A 5,763-nucleotide genomic window follows, 5' to 3' on the forward strand; every position below is an offset into this window, starting at 1 on the left:
TATCGAAACACAAACGCCAAAAAAACCTTTAGCTTTTGTTATTAATCGACCTCCCACCTTGTGATTTTAGGTTTTTGCCTTTTAAGAGACATCTCGACATCAACATTTTGGCATGTCAAGTAGAGGCCAAACCTATGACCTTTTATTGAACTCATTATTGGTCTTCTTGTATTCTATGTTGAAGACCTTGGGTTTCCTTATGGCCTTATTGAAGGAGTTAAGCTCTTTGGTATAGTTCTTTACATCTTGCTTGATTTTTTAAAAATGAGCAATAGTGCAATAGGAGAACAATAAGCCTTGCCCTAAATTTTAGGAAACAAACTATGGGAGCCGATCAAAAACTACATGTATAAGAGTTGAGCTTATAGATAAAAAATTTGACATTAACCTTTAAACCGAGTTTAAAGTGTGACAAACTTTTCTTGGACATAATGGCTCATGTGATCTTCTTCATCATCTCGAGATCATCATATGCATTCTCTGAAAAGTCAACTCAATTATGGATACCCTTATAGAAAAGGGTTGGAGCTCGATAGCAAGCTTAGCATATAAGACTCCATCATCGCCTTTTTTGTTGCTTTTGAAACACGACATTTTTTTTTAATTTCTGCATTGCCTCAAGGCTTTTTCCACTGATTTGGCCTTACTAAGGAAGTGGTAGATCAATAATCTTGACCCCTTGAAAAGGTCTATCAAATAGAAAAAAAAGCTTTGTCCCCTCTCTTTTCCTCAAAGAGGCTGGACAAACCTAGTCTATCAAAACTTGTAGTTCTTGACCAGCAATGTTTGTGATAGAAACAAAAACCAAGCTAAAAGTTAGAAAACATTGGTGTAAAGAAAAATCAACTATTATAAGTTAATAAAGAAGCTACCTTAAAAATTGTCCTCTTTGATAACAATAAGGGAGGTTAGCTCTTTTGTATCTATTACAAACTTCCTTCTCATCATGAAGCCATTTATTATATCCTGTGTCTTGAGGCCGTTGTTGGGTGGGTGGTCAATCTTAGCCTCTTTGAATAAGCTTGGCCCATTGTTAATTTCCTTCACCCTCTTAACCCTTTTGATAAAAATAAAAAAGACTTTGTATGTTTTTATTAAGCTTGAGTAGTTAACAAAAATCCTTTTCGAAGGCTAAGCTATAAAGTAGAAGTAACTTTTATCATGATGATGTTTTTTAATGGCAAAAAACTTTTTGAAAAGGGGGACGATAAGAAGAAGACCTAATTATCTACAAAGAATTATAAAACCTTCTAGATATCTAAAAGAATTAGGCGTAAGCTGAGTGATTATTAAATTGTAAGCTAAAATAATCTCAATAGTAAAAAAATGCAAAGGAAAACTAAGGCTGACCATAATAGAATCCCAATACACCTATATTTTGTTAGACTTTAATGAGTTGGTGATCTTATTTTGGGATGTTAGCATTATTACTTTATAAACTTCATTAGAAAAATCAAATTTAAACTTTACAGCAAAGACATGATGAATGGAGCATTGGTTTAGACAGTTTTTAGGATTAGCTTGGCCTTTTAAGTTATTTAACATGTTTTTCGGGGTTATGCCTAAGAGACTAGGAATATAGAAAGGAATGAAAGAGAAGTCATCATAGTCAGAACCTTCTACTCTATCTCTATCTTCATTTTCCTCGTCATCTTAGTCAGGCCTTTTGGCCTACCCGAAATTTTGAGTCTACTCCAAATTTTGAGCATATTCATATCATCATAACGTCTAGATCTGTGGATCTATCGCTAGACATTGACTTGAAGGAATCGCCACTAATCTTTTTTATCTAAGTGCAATTGGCCACCTAAGGAATCTATCCTTTTAGGGAACACCTAAGTTTAAGGGTCCCTAAAAGAATGGGTTCGGGTCTACTAACCAGAAAAAGGTTCGGGAGTTTGGTTACATGTGAGGAAAGTTATAGCACCCTCACGACGCCCATCCAAAGATGGTACCAGCTTAATTTTATGTTATCCAATAGGCTTTAAAAATTTACCAAGTAATTAATTATTGAAAATTATTCTCAATTGACTCTAATACTTTTAGCAAAAAATTGAAAAAAATTCCCTCACCTCAAGAGTATGCGAGAAAACTAATGTCTCACTTACAAAGACTCCATCATCAGATTATTTAACATTAAAGAAAATTAAAGAAAATAAAAAGGAAAAAAATGATTACTTTTGTATAGGGAAAATTGATACTTTCAACTTTTCCTCAAAAAATCCATTTTTGAAGACTTATTTTTAAGGAAAATTGATACTTTCAATTTTTCCCAAAAAATATTTTTTTGGAAAGCTTATCTTCAAGGAAAATTGATACTTTCAACTTTTCTTAAAAAATATTTAAGGAAGCCAGATCCCAAAAATGTAAAGACCTTAGCAACATTCTTGGCAAGAGAGCAAATGAGCCAACTGTATCCATATGGAGCCTTGTCCTTGCCCATGTGTCCACCATAGCACGCGTCACCATCCTTTCCAATGGCTCCAACGCTCACGACTTTGGCTATAACAGCTTGCACGTCCTCAGTCTTGATGCAAAGCACACATCCAGTTTCCTCACTTTTCACAAGAGCAGAGTTACCAGCGATGTCAGATCAAGAACGGTAGAGCCAGTGAGCTCAAACTAAACCGAGAGGATATAAGGAAGCTCTTGCTCAGCCTTGCACTTTGGGTAAAGAGTATAACTATTATCGATAGTGTCAAATGCGATCTTGTAGAATTGCAGTGCATTAACTATATTTGGTGCTTCCACCATCTGCTGTGGCTTCATCGTCATGAACTCCATTACCATTGCTTTTTCAGCTCCTCCGTTCTGGCCTCCTACAACTGAAAGAGTGGATGAGGGAAAAGAAAACAACATCTGATCCTCCAAGCAAAGGTGTCATATCAAACTTAGGATACTTCTCAAAACACCTATTTATTGACTTTGTTAAGATAAGTATCACCTGACCTTAAATAAGCTCCAAATATGGGTTGACCTTAGCTAGGGCTTTCAATTCCTCGGATGTAGAAGTGAAATCAGATTCATCAGAACTTGACTCATCTCCCCAATCCTTCTCATTGGTTTCTGAACTATCAGGATTATAATCATTATCGTTAGAATCATTTGAAGGTAGTCCAAAGTTAGGATCTTGATTTTATCCACCTGCAGCTACTGCTGCCTCAGGAAAGACCTTTTCTCAACTGTCAATGAGAGAAAAACTTGTTCTTTGAAATTCATTAACCAATTCAATGCAATAAACTTTGCAATCGTATCTGGGGCATAACCAACCCTCATCATCTGGAGGAATGTCTTTTTTTAAAAAAGGCGACTGCAAGCAATATTGATGGAATCCACAGTCACAAGCACAATCACATAGAATGATATCATTGTTGAAAGATAGGTCTTTGGACCCACATTTTGCATAGAATATATCTTCACTGTCAATTTGTCCCTTAGAATCAAATAAAGATTCTGGGATCCTTTCTTCAGCACATAGTGAATCAATACATTGAAATAGATCTCTAATTTTCAATTTGAGTCAAAGAATTTCAGATGTAGCATGTTGAAACTCTTTCTCTGGCTTTAACTTTTCTAGGCTTAGACCCTTCCAACCTTCTGCAGAATACACCATCATATAACCTTTTGTAGTCCAACCTTTTGATGCTTCATTTCTTGGAAGCAGCAGAACCATCTTGTTCTGAAACTGATTCCATTATTGATAACAGCTTATCATTCAAAGACTCCCTTTCACCAAGTTTAGGTTTTTGTCTCTTGAAATCTCTGGAAATATTGATAAACACTGCACCTTCTTCTTTTTGAGAAGAAATATTATCTTCTAACATAGCACTAAGATCCTCAGAATCAGATGTAAAATCTAAACTTGAACTTTTACGGCTTAACTGCATTATCATGATCTGGACCATTAGGATCATAATCATCATCCTCTGAATCATCAGATCGAAGCTCCAATTGTCCTTTTAATGATTCAAAGGGCTCATCTGTGCATCTAGTACAAACTAAATAAATTGGTCCCTTCACAAGAAAAATTACCTGGTGTTTCCCAACCTTCACCAATTTGACATGATCTCTCCTATTCTCCATGAAAGAAATAATGGCTTGAAGTGTTGTTGAAAAACCAGCTAGCTTGTGTTCATCACCATATCTAGAATATATTGGTTTGTCAGAATTACTCAAAATAAAGAATTGCTTCTTCCTCTTCCTCCATGATATCGAAGCATCATGCTCATCGACGCGGCGTTTACCGGACACCCTAGAAGAAGCCTGAGAATCGATGATTTCTTCGAGTGACCCATCGTTTCTCACTACCTGAACCTTACTATCATTAATCTCACTCGCTTCATCGATTCTAGACGAGCTCGTGGCACTGCTGCTCCCTCTCTTAGTGGCGTATCCACTACTGCTGGGACTTAAAGGCCCTTCATCGCCAAACATTTTCTCATTCTCCACTCGCAATCGATCATCTGTGGGGTTATCACTGGAAGCCAAAGATGAGCTGGAATCCAACGACATTCTCTTTTCACCAGTCATCATGTTGCTGTTTTCTGTTGGTTGGTTTCACCTTTTTTTTTTCATAGAGAATTCTTAGATGCATTCATTGATTTTAAGGATATTATGAAACAAAATGGCCTACTGTTTTTGCCAGTCTTTGGGTGACCACTACATCAAGATTCAAGCCTAAATTTGCTTACTACCAAAGCTTCATCAACATTTCATTTCAACTGGTAAAACATCAATTATCCTAACAATAGTCCTATACAGAAGTCAGTTACAGCATGTTCATGCACAAAGATTTGGCAAATGTAATGTCACATAGGCTTCTCACCAAGTAGATAAGAGGGAGATCTACCCTCAATTTGGTTCTTTCTTCGATTGAAAATGCCGCTAATATTGGGTAAAAGCACATTTTTTGAGACAAAAGACTTCTTTTTTTCCAACTTTTGAGCCTGAACAATTTTCTCTAATGGGTTTTGCTTTTGAATTCTGTAGTGTTGTGGGGATGATTCTGCTGAAATCTGTGCTTCTGCTAGAATCCGAGATGCAGCTTCAACTACTTTCTTCTCTGTTTTTTTTTATTCCTGTATACTCATTGTTGATATATAGATCCATGCTGATAGAGTTTCAATTCAATTCAATTCTAATTAGCATCCAAATCAAAATATTAGCACTAATCCTAATCTCATTCTTTCAGCTTTTTTTTTTAAAATTAATCAGATAATGGAGAAAGAAAAAGAAATTAAACAATAGATAGACCATAAAAATGATAAATACAAAAATAGAAAAATCTAAAATAAAAATGAATAAAAATCCCTACAACTGAGCTTAGATTAGTCTCGATTGACAAAGAACCCCAGACAAAATAGGGTGTCTACTGCTGCCCCTCTTTGCACATTTTCTGTGAAACAGAAATTGTGCAAAGACGTAGACACCCATTTAAGACTCAACTTGACATTTTTTTTTTTGCTTTTGCATTTTTTTTGCTCTTTTTTTTTATTAAAATTTTGATCAAAGCTCCTCTAAGTAGAGGCTCAATGATAGAGACTCAACAACATTAGAAAAATAAACAAAGGCTCCTCTAAGCAAAGGCTCAACAACTTCAGAAAAATAAACAAAGCTCCTTTAAATAGAGACTCAATGACTTTGGAAAAATAAATAAAGCTCCTGTAAATGGAAGCTCAACAACTTTGAAAAAATAAACAAAAGCTCTTCTAAGCAGAGGCTCACGACTTTGGAAAAATAAATAAAGTTCCTATAAATAGAGGC

General features: G+C 35.5%; 1 pseudogene; it reads right to left on the bottom strand.

Annotated features, from left to right (window-relative positions):
• Positions 1-3,413: 3,413 nt before the first annotated feature.
• LOC149513462 (vacuolar fusion protein MON1 homolog pseudogene) lies at positions 3,414-4,576 on the bottom strand (annotated as a pseudogene).
• Between the last annotated feature and the right edge of the window lie 1,187 nt (positions 4,577-5,763).

Source organism: Durio zibethinus, chromosome 19 (assembly GCF_047325235.1).
Source record: "Durio zibethinus cultivar Kanyao isolate XHJ-2024 chromosome 19, ASM4732523v1, whole genome shotgun sequence".
NCBI classification, from domain to species: Eukaryota; Viridiplantae; Streptophyta; class Magnoliopsida; order Malvales; family Malvaceae; genus Durio; species Durio zibethinus.